Source organism: Phacochoerus africanus, chromosome 11 (assembly GCF_016906955.1).
Source record: "Phacochoerus africanus isolate WHEZ1 chromosome 11, ROS_Pafr_v1, whole genome shotgun sequence".
NCBI lineage: Eukaryota > Metazoa > Chordata > Mammalia > Artiodactyla > Suidae > Phacochoerus > Phacochoerus africanus.
This window is the reverse complement of record NC_062554.1, coordinates 92177410-92196300: the sequence shown is the minus strand read 5'-3', so window position 1 is coordinate 92196300 and position 18891 is coordinate 92177410. Positions and strand designations below refer to the sequence as shown.

The window sequence follows — 18891 nt, the reverse complement described above, 5'->3', positions numbered from 1 at the left end:
TCATGGCATCACCGGATCCTTAATCCACTGAATGAGGCCAGGGATTGAACCTGCAACCTCGTCATTCCTAGTCAGATTCGTTTCCACTGCACCACAAAGGGAACTCCAAATTTTTTTATTTTTTGACCAAGACCTGGGCATATTAAGGTTCCCAGGCCAGGGACTGAACTGTGCCATAGCGGTAAAAATGTCAGGTCCTTAACCGGTGAAGCCTCCAGGGAACTCCCATTAATTCTAACTTGTGTCTAAAATGTTGAGATTTGGGTTTGTTGAACACACGAGGGGACAGAACAAGAGGCTTGTGGATAACCCCCTTCTTGTTCCCACTCCTATCCCAGCCTTGGCCCACTGGTGAAGACACAATTCTACAGGTTTCTCCGTACCAAGCTCTCTCTTGTACTAAGCTTTCTGTCTTGGCCTTGAGGTCCCTTGACACTCTTGCGACTTGATCTTCTTAGTAGACTGGATCCAAAATCTCTTGGAGACATGTCCAAGACATCGGCTTCACCAACTGCATTTTCTAATTTCATTGCCTTTTGTCTAAAATAAACACGAAATATGCATGGGCTGGTTAGGCTCAGTTAATCAATGAAAACTAATCATTGAACATCCAATATCAAGGAAAATGGCAATTTAAGTCCTTACAGGAAGGGATCAAGCTAAACTGCTATTTTCTGTTGTGATTACATTTGAAAGTTAAAGCCAGTAAATAAGGATTCACATTAAATATTTTGAAACAAGATGATATCCATTACGTGCATCTTATATAGTCATCTACTTTTTGCAGGTGTTTTGTTTTTGTTTTTGTTTTGTTTGTTTTTTGCTTTTTAGGGCCACATAGCATATGGAATTTCCCAGCCTAGGGGTCCAATCGGAGCTACAGTTCCCAGCCTATGCCACAGCCACAGCAAGCATCTGAGCCACATCTGTGACCTACACCATAGCTCATGGCAATGCCGGATCCTTAATCCACTGTGCAAGGCCAGGGATCAAACCCACATCCCCATGGATATAAGATGGACTGGTTTCCACTGCACCACAACAGGAACACCTTTGTGGGTGTTTTGGCTCAATTATACTTGCTTTGGAGCAGTGTCATCAATAGAAATATGTTGCAAAACATATTGTGAACCACATATTTGTCAATTAAAAGTTTTTTAATTTTCAATTAAATTTTCCCTCACATTAAAAAACGGGAGGGAAAATCATTCTTCACTATGTTTTTTCATTTAACCTGATGTAGCAAAGATTTTTTTTTTCTCATTTTATTGCTGCACCCAAGGCATATGTAAGTTCCCAGCCTAGGGATCCAATCAGAGCTGTAGCTGCCGCCCTACATGATAGCCGTAGCAACACAGGATCCCAGCTGTATCACAGCTCACAGCAAGAGTAGATCCTTTACACACTAAGTGAGGCCAGGGATTGAACCTGCATCCTCATGGATACTAGTCAGGTTTGTTACTATTGGGCCACAATGAGAACTCCGTAATATATCCAAGATATTAAATCAATGTATAATCAGTGTAAAGATTTTGAAATATTTTGCATTCTTTTTCTGTACAAAGACCTTGAACTCCAGTATGTATTTTCTACTTATAAGTACTTCAATTCAAGGTTAATCACTACTGAACTGCTTAAGACAAACATGGCTAGTGGCTACCAGAGTGGTGAGCTCGGTTTTAAACTTCTCTTAATGTTAATTTTCTGTAATTATCCTTCTTTATTTCCCCTCCTTTAAAGAAAAAGAGAAAAATCTAAAACACTGGTCTGATCCTGATCCCTTGCCAGCATGTAATTTTTCCCTCTTCTCAAGATAATCAAGTCAAATAACATTGATTTATAGCCCCAAACACAACAAAATCAGCTTAAACCTGAGATCCTCTAGGAAAACACTAGACTTAGTCTATACCTGCATTGTGACAAGTTTGAAGTAAACGCCTCTCTCCTTCATGAGTTCATCATGACTGCCTTTCTCCACAATGACTCCATCATCAAAACCAGCAATGACATCAGCATTGCGAACTGTGGACAAACGATGGGCTATCACAATGGTGGTCTGGCCTTCTCTGGCCTACAGAGAGAAGAAATTTGGTTGTTGAACACATGAACAATTCTATGGAAAAATCCTTCCTTCAATATATATGTACTGACCCCCAATGCTTTGGACACTGCAAAACTGTGTTAGCTATAGAAGGTATGGAAGCTCTCTTCTATAGTAGCTATAGAAGGTCTCTGGTTTCAGTAAATGTATCGTTAATGGTTTAAAAAGATGTCTTTTAGTAGGAATATAAATTGGTACAACCCCTATGGAAAACAGTATGGCGGTTCCTCAGAAAACTAATTGTAAAACTACCATATGATCCAGCAACCCATTCCTGGGCATATATCCAGAAAAAAACTATAATTCAAAAAGATACATACACTCCAATGTTCATAGCAGCACTATTCACAATAGCCAAGACATGGAAACAACTTAAATGTCCATCAACAGATGAATGGATTAAGAAGATATGGTACATATACACAGTGGAATACTACTTAGCCATAAAAAAGAATGAAATATTGCCATTTGCAGCAATGTGGATGCAACTAGAGATTCTCATACTAAGTAAGAAAGAGAAATATATATACCATGTGATATCACTTATATGTGGAATCTAAAATATGGCACAAATGAACCTATGTATATAAAATAGAAACAGACTCAGACATAGAGAATAGACCTGTGGTTGCCAGGGGGATGGTGGGAGAGAATAGGATGGACTGGGAGTTTGTGGTTACTAGATGCAAACTATTACATTTAGAATAGATAAGCAGTGAGGTCCTACTGTACATCACAGGGAACTAGATCCAGTCTGTTGGGATATAACACACAAGATCATATAAGAAAGAGAATGTAGGAGTTCCCATCGTGGCACAGTGGTTAACGAATCCGACTAGGAACCATGAGGTTGTGGGTTCGATCCCTGGCCTTGCTCAGTGGGTTCAGGATCCAGCATTGCCGTGAGCTGTGGTGTAGCCACAGCATTGCTGTGGCTCTGGTGTAGGCCGTCAGCTACAGCTCCGATTGGATCCCTAGCCTGGGAACCTCCATGTGCCACGGGAGCGGCCCTAGAAATGGCAAAAAGACAAAAAAAAAAAAAACTATATAGATGAATGACTGGGTCATTTTGTTGTATAGCAGAAATTGGCACAATATTGTAAATCAATTATAATAAAAAATGGTGTTTTATTATAATAAATAGAAACACAAATATGAGAGTTACATGTTAATATTATATAAGCCTCTAAGTATTTTATTCACAGTCCCATCTCTCCCTCTTTTGGTTCACAAAATGTTCGCTAACTTTTTCCTCTCTCCTATTATGCACACTGACAGGAGTTTAAAGAAACTGTGCTGTTTCATTATTAGAGAGGGGGAGAGTTGGAGCAAAGATGAGTTTGCTTTTGAATTCTACTGTGACACTTCACCTCAGAGGACTTATATATTAAAAGGTTTCCATGTTCCTTGTCCTCACAGAGCTATAGCCTGGTTACCACCACATGCTAAAGACCAACTACACAGTGTCCCCGGCACAACAGGAGCACTCAAGTCCAATCTGGTGAATGAATCACACAACTCAAGAACTGCACGACCGTCAAACTCTATTGATGGTCAAGGTCATTTCATGGTCAGGTATTTCCCAACATCATCAGCTCTCTGCCACTCTCCTGGGGATAAGAGATTTCTCATTTCCCATCCAGTCTTCAGTCGGCATTTAGTATCTTGAAAACTAAATGGAAACCTTCCTTTTGTTGACAACAGTCATAATTTCTTATTGACAACAGTAGAAACTCACAAAACCTAAACAACAGGTTATCTCTAAGGCTAAGTTTTCAGGATGACGGCAAAGACCAGTGTTCATTGGAGCCTAAATTTCTCATTGTTTAACTTATAGAATTTGCAAGTATCTTTCAGTGAAAGTATATTCATCTCTACCTAAAAAAAAAATGCCAGAGATATAAAGAGATGTTAAAACAGGCCTGATGGTTTTAAGAGCTTAAAGAATCAACTTAGAAGTGGTTGGATTGGAGGATTGGGATTGGCATATGCATCATGTGGTATATGGAATGGTTGATCAATGGGGACCTTCTATAGAGCACAGGGAACTCTACCCAGTTTTCTATGATAACCTATATGGGAAAAGAATCTGAAAAACAAGATATATATGACAGAAATTATCACAAGATTGTAAATCAACTACACTTCAAAAAAACTTATCAAAAGTGAAAAAATTTAAATCATAAAATAAAAATTTAAAACAAGTAATATTGAGAATTAAGAATGGAGTGTTCTTTTGTGTGTGTGTGTGTGTCTTTTCGTCTATTTTTAGGGCTGCAGCCACGGCACATGGAGGTTCCCAGGGTAGGGCTCCAATTGGAGCTGTGGCCACTGGCCTACGCCACAACCACAGCCACACAGGATCTGAGCCCTGTCTGCAACCTATACCACAGCTCAGAGCAATGCCAGATCCTTAACCCATTGAGCAAGGCCAGGGATTGAAGCTGCAACCCCATAGTTCCTATTCAGATTCCTTTCTGATGCAGCACAGCGAGAACTCCAAGAATGGAATGGTCTTATTCCTGTAAACCAGCTATGTTTGAACTGAGGTTCACACACCTTATCCAGGGCCACCTGAACCACCGCTTCACTCTCCATGTCCAGTGCTGACGTGGCCTCATCCAGCAGGAGGATCTTCGGGTTACGAACCAGGGCCCGAGCGATGGCGATTCTCTGCTTCTGTCCACCACTCAGCTGGGCCCCTCTCTCTCCAACCAGGGTGTCAAATTTCTACATCACAGAAAACACAGGAGGAGTAAGCAACAGAAGAAGCTCTGTCAGCTCAGATTTTAAGGTGGGACGTCATCACATAAACAACACAAGCCTCACAGGAGGCGTGGTCCAGTTTCTTAAAGCAGAGTGATAAGCAACCCTAATGAAAGACATACATCTACTCCCAGTTGCTGCTGCTAGAGCTTTAAAATCTGAATAACCTCCATTTCCCTAAGTAGGAGGTTCCTCCAGTTTAGAGTCCTTTCCCAACGTCCTATGCATCAGGCCAGACCCCGTGACCCTCTCACGTGACAAAGATCGAGAAGGACATACGTTAGGCAGTTTCATGATAAAGTCATAGGCGTTGGCTTCCTTCACAGCTTTCTCAATCTCTTCCATGGTGACATTTTCCCGGCCATAGCGAATGTTCTCAGCTATCGTGGTGGCAAAGAGCACGGGCTCCTGGCTCACCACGCCGATAATTTCCCGCAGATACCTTACGTTGATCGTCCTGATGTTCTGTCCATCAATACTGACCTGAAGGAAAAGATAGGTGTGATCTCACCCGCTGCTGATTGTGATGTGTGATCTGCAGAGGTCACCGCACTGGCTAGCTCAGCAAGGGGCATCTCACCACGCCCTCCGTGGGGTCATAGAGCCTCTGCATCAGCTGGACCGTCGTGCTTTTCCCACAGCCGCTGTTCCCAACCAGGGCCACCGTCTGCCCGCTCTCTACCTTCAAGTTGAGCCCCTTCAAGATCTACCAGGATGAATGAAGAATAAGCTTACAGGTAATACATAGATATTGAGTGATGAACCAACAGTTTGATTCAAAACTGGTTTAAATACACCCTTTTATTTTTTTACAATCTCTAAAGGAAGATATCAGAAACTCAACATCCAATATACTGTTGGATCGCTAATCAGTCATTTCTCATTGTACCTTAACTTCGTTTCGAGATGGGTAACTGAAGTGAACGTTTCTGAATTCCAGATTTCCCTTGATATTATCTGGTTTGTGTCCATTCTTTGAATAGCTGTCAATGCTTGGCTTCTAAACAGAATAAAATTGCAGAAGATGACTAGATTACAATAACTACTTTTAATGACATTTATTGAGAGTCAGATGAAGTGATAAAGAAATCAACTTTTTTAGACAGATACAGAAACAGCCAGCCCAGACTTACACTATCAATGATTTTGAATATTTCATAAGCTGCTCCTCTTGCATTTGCAAATGCCTCAATGCTTGGAGAGGCCTGTCCAATACTAAAAGCCCCAGTTAACACAGAATAGAAGACCTGAGGAATGTGAAAGAAAACCATCAATTTACTTAAGGTTTAGTACAATTGTTTTCATAATTCTTCTAGGATAGCTAATTAAATCTTTAAATGGGAAGGCAACATATGAACAATGGGTGTTAAGAATATTTTTAACGTGGAGGTACTTTTCAGTTTAGAATGCTGAATTAGTCTTACTGGCTGAATGGAACAATAAATTCTATATGACTAGAATGTTTTAATCTTTCAATGGCCAAGAATTTTGGTTTAGATCATTAGCAGGGTATAGTGGAAACACATGCTGTGAGAATCAGAAGCCTAAGTTCTGAATGCTAAATTAAGCACTAATTGGCTGTAAGTCTTGAGGTGATTGATTCCCTAAAGTCTCTGGGCTTCAATTTCTTTCTTTTTTTTTCCGCTTTTGCTTTTTTTTTTTTTGTTAGGGCTGCACTTGCAGCACATGTGAGTTCCCAGCCTGGTGGTCGAATCTGAGCTACATCTGTTGGCCTTTGCTGGAGCCACAGCAGTGTGGGCTCTGAGCCGAGTCTGTGACCTACCTCACAGCTCACAGCAATGCTGGATCCTTAACCCACAAAGCGAGTCCAGGGATCGAACCCCTCCCATCATAGGTCCTAGTCAGGTTTGTTAACTGCTGAGCCATGAAGGGAACTCCCTTGATTTCTTAATTTGCAAAAATTAAAGGATTCTGTTTTCTCTACCTGGCAGCCTTAGTGTTGTTGTATCAAATGAAGCAGTATCTATGAAAACATTTTGTAAATTATAAAGGACACATTTTTTATCATGTTAAGTCTTTTTTCTCTCCACCAGATTGTGTTCTCTTGGAGGTCTCATGAACAAGTTTTAATTTTTTTTTTCATTTTATCCTAATCATTTTCTTATTGATAGACTTGACATTGTTTCTCTTCAGAGGTTAAAGGGGACTAATGTCATTATTGATTTCTTTTTAAATCACAGGAGTTGTATCATCCAACAGTGCACATGGGAGTTCCCGTTGTAGCACAGCAGAAATGAGCCTGACTAGGAACCATGAGGTTGCAGGTTCGATCCCTGGCCTCAATCAGTGGGTTAAGGATCTGGTGCTGCCGTGAGCTATAGTGTAGGGCACAGACATGACTCGGATCCTGCATTGCTATAGCTGTGGTATAGGCCAGAGTTATAGCTCCAATTGGACTCCTAGCCTGGGAACCTCCATATGCCGCAGGTGCGACTGTAAAAAAGAGAAGAAAAAAAATGCATAGAAAGAATTTTGCTAAGTGAGTCTATACCAGTTTCTTGATTAGTCCTTAAACACTAAAAGTTATAGTACCTTGTTCCTGTCATTTCCATTTGGCAGAAGAGGTAACAGAGTCTTGAAAAGTCTACGTGGCTGAACCAAATCATACAGCTAATAAGTGGCACAGGTGGCATGTGAACCAAGCTGGCCTGATATCAAATCCCATGCTTTTGCTCACTGTTCTTTGTATTATTCAATAACTCTTTAAAAACATATTGTCTAGCAGTCAAGCCAAAACCACTAAATTTCACAGGCATTTTAACAGTGATTCATTTCCTAATATAACATCACTTACAGTGAGTACTTGTCCAATAGTATATTCATTTGAGAGGACCAAGGTGGTCCCATACCAGAATGCCAGGGCATAGGATGCATAAATCAACAGGAAAGCGGCACCAATAGAAATGTTGGCTGTAATAGCTTTCTTTATTCCAATCCTTTTGGCTTCTTCCAAATTTTTGTTATACCTGGGAGAAGTAACAAACACTGTCACACATCTTTATAAATTTTACAAAAAGGGTCACTACAGCATCACAGTTATTGAGTACTAAGGATGTGCACAGTGATATGGTAGGTGTTTTACATGTATTCTCTCCTTTTCTCCTTACACTGACCCTAGGATATTGGTATTATTTTAATCCCTGCTTATAGAAGAAGAAACTGAGGCCTTTGGAGACAAAATCAACTTGTGGAGCAATATTCTAAAATTGCCTTAGAAGTTGTGAAGTAAATGAAGTACTATTTAGTAAACTTCCAGAACTGCACTGTTTCATACATGAGACAAAAGAGAGGCTATGAAAACACTCTTGTTTTCCCTTTAACATCTGCATGTGTTTTAAACGTATTAATCAGATAAAGATATAATTCTAGAAACTGCTCAATATGAGTAAGTCCTTTAAATCTGAACATCAAGGAAGCTCTGAGGGCACTTTCCTCCCTGCTCTGCCTCCTTGTGGGACTGATGGAAAGACTAAATGGTAAGATACATGTGTGAGAGCATTTTGGGGGCTCTGAATTGCCCTATAAAACTTTTTACATGTAAATAAATCCTCTTAAACACAACTCGCTGCAGAACATTGCCTTGCAGAAAGAGGCGCTCACAACTGTTGAAATTAAAGAATTTATTTCCACATAGAATTTACATTTTGAAGTTGCTAATCCATAAACATATCACTATGTAAATATTACACAGGATTATATTAATTTTTTTGAGGACTGTCCCATTAATTAGAAGTCAAGCTCTGCTCAGATATGAGGATGCATTTATGCCTTTTTAAAACTACTTCACCAATTACCAGTTACCAAATCATGGCCAAATTAAATTTATATGACTACTGCATGCACTAGAGAGAAAATTGAAACGAAATTTCATAGTGATAAAATGGTAACATATTATTCAAATGTCTCTCCAATAATGTAAATCCTCAACTTGCCAGTTACAATCTTTGACAAAAATGTTTCAATGGTTGATATATATCTCTCCCACTTTTTAAGTGGATTGGATGTGAAAGAATCACTAGGCATAAATTATGCATGATTACATTTAAGGAACTTTAATGCTTGTGACTCATACCCTGTTATTATTTCCTTTATTTCAGTTCTGCTTACCAAGACTAATGTAGAAATTATTTCACTGATTTGCTGGGTCCCAAGCAGCCAGAGGAAACATTTGCAAAGGAAGAAGCAACAAGGAAGAAAATCATTTAGATGCCAGAAAAGATAAATGAAAAAAGAAGGGCAGAAGGAGGGAGGAGACACAAAACAATATTTGTTTTACATGGGCTTTTTGATTAGCTTTTCAACAAAAATGTCACATATACAAGACCAGATACTAAAATCATCAATTCGTTAAAAGCTTTAGTATGAAAATGGTAAAAGTAGGAGTTCTTAAAAGGGGCTAAAGTTACATAACAAAAACACTGACACTTAGAAAAAAAATTACTCTTCTTAAATAATATGGGCATATTTAACAATGATACAAATAACCGGCCCCGCCCTGGGAGCAGGCCCTCCCCTTGTGTTGCAGTCCTTGCTTCACAGTCCCCGAATGGTCACCCTGAATGCACTTTAATTTTCCCCTCTTGATTTCTGCTCCTGGAGGCTTCGGAAAAGGTCGCTTTCCAGAGTTCTTGTAAAAGCATCTCCAGGATGATTTCTGAGAAAGGCTGGGGTCAAAGAATCTGCAAACTTGCAACATTTTAACAGACCTTAAAAACATATGAAGATGGCTGGATTAAGATGGCAGAATAGAAGGACTGGAGCTCAATTTCTCTCCTAAAAACAACAAAATTTACAACTAAGAGCTGAGCAATCTTCAACCGAATGTACCAGAAACCTTCAAAAAGATATCCTACTCCAGAAGACAAAGAGAAGGCCACATCAAGAGGTAGGAGGGGCAATTACATGATAATAAGCAACCCCATACCTCCCAGGTAGGAAGCCCCACAGACTGGAAAGTAACTGGTTCACAGAGACTCACCTACAGGAGTGAGAGTTCTGAGTCCCACAACAAACTCCCACATGTTGTGGGAAAAAGAGCCCCCGGAGCATCTGGCATTGAAGGCCAGTGGGGCTTGTGCGCAAGAGTTCCACGGGACTGGGGGAAACGGAGACCCCATTCTTAAAAGACGCACGCAGACTTTAACATGCACTGGGTCGGTCCCAGGGCAAAGCAGTCTCCATAGGAATCTGGGTCAGACCTGACTGCAGTTCTTGAGGACCTCCTGGGAAAACAGGGGTGAATGTGGCTTGTTGTGGGGGAAGGACATTGGAAGCAAAGCTCTAGGGAGTATTCAGCAGGGTGCCTTTCTCTTGAGGTGGCCATTTTAGGAAAATCTGGCCCCACCCATCAGTGCTGAGAAGTCCCAGGCCAAACAACAATACAAATGGGATCACAGCCCCACCCATCAGTAAACAGGCTGCCTAAAGTCACCCCAGGCACACTGCCACCTCTAACCCCATCCAGAGACGAAGCCCCACTCACCAAAGGAATAGGAACCAGCTCCACCTACCAGTGGGCAGGCATCAGTCCCTCCCATCAGGAAGCCTACAGCAACACCCCCACCCCCCATCCCCCGCCCTAACATCAGCCACAAGTCCGGCAGACACCAGAAGTAAGAGAGGCTACAACTCTATTATCTGTAAAAAGGTCACCACACCAAAAACCTATAAAAATGAAAAGACAGAGAACTATAACTCAAGATGAGGGAGAAAGAAAAAAACCCAGAAAATCAGCTAAGTGATCAGGAGATTCTCAGCCTCCAGGAAAAAGACTTTGGACTGTTGATACTGAAGATGATGCAAGACATTGGAAATAAACTGGAGGCAAAGATGGGTAACTTACAGGAAACACTGAGCAAAGAGATACAAGATATAAAACTTCAACGATGCAAATAACCACTTACCAGAGCAAGGAATAATTTTGGCTAAGCCAAGAGAAAGCATACTAATAGGACAACATGTGGGAGACCCAAACGAGAGAGAAAAAAAATCATTTTTAAATTAAGGGGAATGGCAGCTCCGGCTCTGACACAACTGCTTGGGAGCACTGAGAAGCAGGTTCAAGCCATGGCCTGGCACAGTGGGCTAAGGATCCATCGTTGCCACAGCTGTGGCTTAGGTTGCAACTGTGACTTGGATCTGAGGTAGGAGGGGCGAATTTACAAGAGCCAGCTTCCTACTACACCTAGTAATTTTAAGAGAAAATCAGACTAAGACCCTAATTACTTGTCTATGTGGAATAAGAAAAGAGAAGTGTAAGAACTAGAAAGAGGAGTTCCCATGGTGACTCAGTGGGTTAAGAACCCAAATATATCCATGAAGATGGGGGTTCGATCCTTGGCCTTGCTTGGTGGTTTAATGATCTAGATGTGGCTGGGATTTGGCATTGCTGTGGTTGTGGTTTAGCGCTTGTGTCTATGGCTCTGATTTGATCCATAGCCCTGGAACTTTCATAGGGTGCAGGTGTGGCTCTAAAAAAAAACAGAAAGAAAAGAATTAGAAAACTAAAGGATTATATTTGGCCTCAGAGTAGTTGTAATAGGAGTTCCCATTGTGGCTCAGTGGAAACAAACGCAACTAGTATCCTTGAGGACTCCCTGTTTGATCCCTGGCCTTGCTCAGAGGGTTAAGAATCTGGTGTTGCTGTAGGCTGCAACATAGGTCACAGATGCAGCTCAGACCTGGTTTTGCTGTGGCTGTGGCATAGGCTGGCAGCTAGATTTGAACCCTAGCCTGGGACCTTCCATATTTGCCATAGCCGTGACCATAAAAAGCAAAAAAAAAAAAAAAAAAAAAGAAGAAGAAGAATTTTAACAATTCTGCTTCCAAATTTTGTCACCCTTCTCTGGGAGCGTTTCAACAGTCTCTTGACATATTCAATTCTGACCATTCTTATTCATTCACCAGACGAATTATATTCCCAGTAATGATTAAAAAACATAATATGGATAGTCTTTCCCTTAAGAATCTCGAGCACTTCTTGGTGCTGTTGGAATAAAATCCAAACTCCTCACCATGGTGTAGAAGTCCCCACAGTCTGGCCCCCAGCAACCCCCAACTGCCTGTATTCACCTCAACCTCCCTTCACACAACTGAGCTCCAGTCACACAAACCTGAGGATATTTTCCAGAACATACCAAAGTCTTTGCCACCTCAGGAAATTTGGAAGACCCCTCTCTCCCAAACTCCACCATGGTAGGCTTCTCCTCATCTCTCAAGTCCGAGCCTCCATGAAACCTCCTCAAACATCAAACATTGCTTTCTTGACCACCATAGTTAAATTTACCTTCCTCACCCCTATCAGCCCATTCTTTGATGATTTCTTTCTTACATCTGTTACTACTTTCCTCCCTCCCTTTCTTCACCTTACTATTTTTCGCTGAGGATCACACAATGGCAGATATCTTCCATTTCCAGATGCTGGATAAATTTGCTGAATTAATTGTTGTTTTTGTTTTTGTTTTAAGACATACCCATAGCATGTGGAAATTCCCAGGTCAGGGATCAAACTGGAGCCACAGCAATGACAAGACAGGATCCTTAACTGCTAGGCCATGAGAGAACTCCCTAACTAAACTTTCAAGAATTGGCCAAGCTGGCCAGAAAAATATGTGAAGGTAAAATAGCCCACAACTTCCCTAACATGGGAAAGGAATCACTCTCACAAATCCAGGAAGCTCAACAAGTACCATACAAAATCAACCCAAGGAGGAACACCCCCAAGACACATATTTAATCAAACTGACCAAAACTAAAAACAAAGAGAATATATTGAAATCAACTAGGGAAATCAAACAAATAACACACAAGGGAACCCTGATAAGGTTATCGGTATATTTTTCAGCAGAAACTCTGCAGGTAAGAAGAGAGTGGCATGATATACTTAAAGTGATGAAAAAAAAAACTCCAACCGTGGTTACTCTACCCAGAAGGGCTCACATTCAGATGTGAAGGAGAAATCAAAAGCATTATGGACAAGCAAAAGCTAAGATAATTCAGCACCACTAAACCAGCTTTACAACAAATGCTAAAGGAACTTCTCCAGGTAGAAAACATAAGGCCACTACTAGATACAAAAATATGACAAATGACAAAGCTCACCAGGAAAGGCACACATATAGTAAAGGTAGGAAATCATACACACACAAATATGCTACCAAAATCAGAAATCGTGAGATGAGGGTACAAATACAGAAATGGAGATGCATTTGACATTAAGAGACCAGGAACCTAAAACAATCTTGTAATATATATATCAAAACTTCATGATAACTACAAACCAAAACTCTACAATAGATACAAACACAAATAAGAAAAAGCAAACGCAACACTAAAGATAGTCCTCAACCACAAGAGAACAAGAGAAGAAAAAAGGCCAAGAAAAAGAAATACAAAACAATTCATAAAATCACAGTAAGAACATACATATCTATAATTACCATAAATGTAAATGGACTAAATGCCCCAACCAAAAGACATAGACTGGCTGAATGGATAAAAAAAGAAGATCCATATATATGCTATTTTCAAGAGATCCACTTTGGTTCTAGGAACACATACAAAATGAAAATAAAAGGATGGAAGAAAATATTCCATCCACACAGAAATCCAAAGAAAGCTGGAGTAGCAACACTCATATCAGACAAAATAGACCCTAAAGAATGTTATATAATTAGCAAAGAAGGACACTACATAATTATCAAAAGGATCAATCCAAGAAAACAATTTAACAATTGTAAACATATATGCACCCACCTCAATTTATAAGACAATTGCTAACAACCTTAGTGGGAAAAACTGACAATAACACAATAATAGCAGGGGACTTTAACACCCCACTTATAGCAATGGACAGATCATCCAGACAGAAAATCAACAAGGAAACACAGGCCTTAAATGATGCATTAGATCAGATGGACTTAATAGATCTTTATAGAATATTCCATCCAAGAGCAGTAGAATACACATTCTTCCCAAATGCACACGGAACACATATGGGCCACAAATTAAGCCTTGGTATATTTCAGAAAACTGAAATCCTATCAAGCATCTTTTCTGACTACAACACTATATACTGGAAATCAACATTAAGAAAAAAACTGCAAAAACACCAACACGTGGAGACTAATCAACATGTTACTAAACAATCAATGGGTTATAGAAGAAACCAAAGAAGAAATTAAAATATAGCTAAAAGCAAATGACAACAAAGACAACAATCCAAAACCTATGCAATGCAACAAAAGCAGATCTAACAGAGAAGTTTATAGCAGTATAAGCCTACTTCAGGAAACAAGAAAAATCTCAAATAAACAACCTTTACATCTAAAGCAATTAGAGAAAGATGAGACAAAACCCAAAGATAGCAGAAGGAAAGAAATCAGAGGTCAGAGCAGAAATAAATGACATAGAAACGAAGAAAACCATAGAAAAGATGAATGAAAATAAAGTTGGTCCTTTGAGAATTATCAACAAAATTGATAAATCTTTGGCCAGACTCATCAAGGAAAAAAGAGAGAGGACTAAAATCAATAAAATTAAACATGAAAAAGAAGTTATATCCGACATCACAAAAATACAAAGGTTCATAAGAGATTACTACAAGCAACTATATGCCAATAAAAGGGACAACCTAGAAGAAATGGACAAATTCTTAGAAAAGTACAATCTTCCAAAACTAAACCAAGGACAAAAAGAAAAGATTAATTAAACAGTCCAAGTATTGAAATTGAAACTGTTATTTAAAAACTTTCAACAAACACTGTATACATGTATGTGTAACTTGTTCCCCATGCTGTACAGTGGAAAAAATAAAAAATAAATAAAATTTAAAAAATAAAACCTTTAGCAAACAAAGTCCAGGACCAGATGGCTTCATAGGCAAATTATATCAAACATTTAGAGAAGAGCTAACACCTACCCTGAAACTATGGCAAAAAAATTACAGAGGAAGGAAAACTCCCAAACTCATTATGTAAGGCCACCATCACCCTCAGACTAAAACCACACATCAAAACCAGACAAAGATACCACAAAAAAAGAAAATTCAGGCCAATATCACTGATGAAGATAGATACAAAACCCCTAACAAAATATTAGCAAACCAAATCCAGCAATATGTTAAAAGGATGTATACCATGATCAAATGGGATTTTGCCCAGGGATGCAAGGATTTTTCCATATCACAAATCAGTGTGATATGCCACATTAAGAGTCTAAAGAATAAAATCCCTATGATCTAGATGCTGCATCTAGATGCATAGATGCATAGATGCAGAAAAAGCTTCTGACAAAATCCAATACCCATTTCTAATAAAAACACACCAAAAGAGTTCCTGTTGTGGCACAGTGGAAACAAATCCTACTAGGATTCCTAAAGATGCCAGTTTGATCCCTGGCCTCACTCAGTGTGTCAAGGCCCCAGTGTTGCCATGAGCTGAGGTATGGGTTGGAGATGTGGCTCAGATCCTGCATTGCTGTACTATGGCATAGGCTGGCAGCTGTAGCTCCAATTTGACCCCTAAGCTGGGAACTTCCATATGCCACAGGTGTGGTCCTAAGAAGCAAAAAACAAAACAAAACAAAACAAAACAAAAAAATCCTCCATAAAGTTGGCATAGAGGGGACCTACCTCAACATAATAAAGGCCATATATGGCAAACCCACAGCTAACATCATTCTCAATGGTGAAAAGCTAAAAGAATTCCCGCTGAGATCAAGAACAAGACAAGGATGTCCACTCTCACCACTACTATTCAACATAGATTTGGAAGTCCTAGCAAAGGTAATCAGAGAAGAAAAAGAAATAAAAGGAATCCAATTTGGAAAGGAAGAAGTAAAACTATCACTGTTTGCAGATGACATGATACTATATCTGGAAATTCCTAAAGATGCTACCAGAAAACTGTGAGAGCTCATCAGTGAATTTGGTAAAATTGCAGCATACAAAATTAATACACAGAAATTAACTGCATTTCTATATAGTAACAACGAAAGATCAGAAAGAGAAATAAGGGAAACAATCCCATTTACCATCATATCAAAAAGAATAAAACACCTAGGAATAAAGCTACCTAAAGAGACAAAAGACCTGTACTCTGAAAACTGTAAGACACTGATGAAAGAAATCAAAGATGACAGAAACAAATGGAAAGATATACCATATTGTTGGAATGGAAGAATTAATAGTGTCAAAATGGCTATACTACCAAAGCCAATCCACAGATTCAATGCAATCCCTATCAAATTACTAGGGTCATTTTGCACAGAACTAGAATGAAATATTTTAAAGTTGATCACCCTCTTCTCTTTAAAAAAAAAAACTATACCTAATTACTCAGAAAAGATGGGTGAAGAATCAAGATGGTGGAGGAGTAAGATGTGGCACTCACCTTCTCCCACAAAGATGTAAAAAAAAAAAATGCACATTTAGAATGATTCCCACAGAGTATCTACTGAAGCTGGCAGAAAACCTTACGTCTCCAAAAAAGGCAAGAAACCCCCCCACACACATAACTGGATATAACAAAAGGAAATAAAGAGAGAGAAAAAAGGTATCAGGACGGGGCCAGCCCTCCTGAGAGGGAGCTGTGAAAGAGGAAAGGAACTCACCCTGGGAAGCTAACTAACCAACTGGGAGATTAGCTGAGACAGAGGGACCTCGAAGTGGTGGAGAAAATCACAGCAGCTGGACTGAGGAAGGCAAATCAGTGAGAATCACACAGACCATCTGTACAACTGCCCCTGGATACCACATTTGGGCAGTGGCTTGGCACTGAGACTCAGGCACCAGAGGTCAATTCTGGGGACAGGACTAGCTTGGCTATGTGGAGACAGCCTGAGGAGCTAGGGAGTGGTGCACCACAGGCTGTGGTGCAGAGCACTGCAGATGAAGGTCCCCGGAAGGGAGTCTGGGCCCACTGGGGGAGCAAGGTGCCACTGTTGGGGGAGGGTGAGAGGAGGAGGGTGGACCACCATAGCAATATCTTTCCCTGAACTTGCAGGGACTCTTAGAGGGTGGGCCGCCTCTTGAACAGGCTACAGGCAGTAAGGCACCACTTGTATGGGTTACAGGTGGCTGGACACTTCTACTGTGGGCTAAGGGCCGCAGGGGGCTAAGCATGACGCAGTGCCTCTTACGTGATCTACAGGCAGATGAGACAAACCGCAGTAGAAATCTCAGACAGCAGAGGTGGGCATGGCATGCCACCACTAGGAGTCTGTGAATAGGCACCCCCTGTGGCCCCAGTCACCTCAGTGGTTGGTAAAGAAGAGGGCACTGCAACCAAGCACCACCCATTGTGGCTCTCACTCCTCTGGGAATGCACCGGCCCTGCTGCTGCCACTGCCAAACACTCCAGGTTTTGCCTCCCCTTGATGATTACTGTCACTTCCCAGAGCCCTGCAACTAGGGGCAGCATGTGTCACCTTACCATGGCCCTTTGCCATTGTCAAGGGCCCAGCATCCTGGCACCAGCTACTAGCCCTGCCCATTTCCTCCATCTCCCTGGAAGCACAGACAACATCCTGAAAAATAAACAGTAAGCCCTCATAAAATACCAAGGGGCACTTGTGCATATAAATAGCCCTCCAGGACTACAGTAGTTGTTTTCCCTAAACTCATAGAATAAGAAAAATAGAAGCAAAATGAGGACGCTCAGGAACCATTTCCAGCTATAAGAACAGAAGAATTCACCTGAAGGAGCAAACAATGAAACAGATCTCTGCAGTCAAATAGATCCTGAGTTCAAAAAAGAGAGACTGAGAGTACTGAAGGAATTAAGAGCAAATATGAACAGTAATACAGATTATTTTAGATAGGAGCTAGAAAATATAAGGAAGAGCCAATAAAAATTAGAAAATTCATTTGCAGAGATGCAAGCTGAGTTAAAGGCACTGAAAAGCAGAATGAATAATGCAGAGGAAGGAATTAGTGACTTTGAAGACAGAATACTGTAAATCACCCAGTCAGGACAGCAGACAGAAAACCAAATGAAAAAACATGAAAGCAATATAAGAGATCTATGGGATAATATAAAGTGGGCCAATCTACACATAATAGGAATTCCAGGAGGAGAAGAAAAAGAAAAGAGGATTGAAAATATAGTGGAAGAAATTATGGCTCAAAACATTCCAAATCTAGAGGAAACAGATATTAAGATACAGAAAGTACAGAGGGCCCCAAATAAGTTGAACCCAAACAGGCACACACCAAGACATATTTTAATAGAGATGGCAAAAGATAAAGAGAAGATTCTAAAGGCAGCAAGAGAAAAACAGAGTTATGGAGTTGCCATCATGGCCCAGTGGAAACAAATCTGACTAGCATCCATGAGGACATGGGTTTAATCACTGGCCTAACTCAGTGGGAGAAGGATCCAGCCATGCTATGGTGTAGGTCACAGATACAGCTCAGATATGACATTGTTGTGGCTGTGGCATAGGCCAGTGGCTACAGCTCTGATTCTACCTCTAGCCTGGGAACCTCCATATGCGGTGGGTACTGCCCTAAAAAGACAAAAAACAAAAACAAACAAAAAACAAAGAATAATTAGAAAGGAACCCCCATAAGGCTATCAGCTGATTTCTCTACAAAATGCCTCAGGCCAGAAGAGAGTGGCAAGATATATTTAAAGTTCTAAAAGGGAAAAATGTGCAGCCTAGAATACTCTTCCCAGCAAGAATATTATTTAAAATAGGAGAAATTAAGAATTTCTCTAACAAACAAAAACTAAAACACTGTAGCAATACTGAACCCATTCTAAAAGAAATACTGAAAGGGATCCTCTAAATGAAAAAGAAGAACAAATAGCATGGAAGAAGTCACAAATGGAGAGCAATCACCTAAATAAGCTAGTATACAGATCTAAAAGGGAAAAAAACTCATTGTAAAAGTGATGGTAAGCAAAAGGACAAACATGAAGCTGTTCAAAAAGGACTTCAAAATCATAAAATATGGAAAGTAAGAAAGTCTAGATTCTTTTTTTTTTTTTTTTTTAGAATGT

At 40.2% G+C, this 18891-nt stretch overlaps 1 pseudogene; it reads right to left on the bottom strand.

The window, feature by feature from the left end:
- Positions 1 to 18891, bottom strand: part of LOC125111638 (ATP-dependent translocase ABCB1-like) — an 88379-nt pseudogene that overhangs the window by 35202 nt on the left and 34286 nt on the right.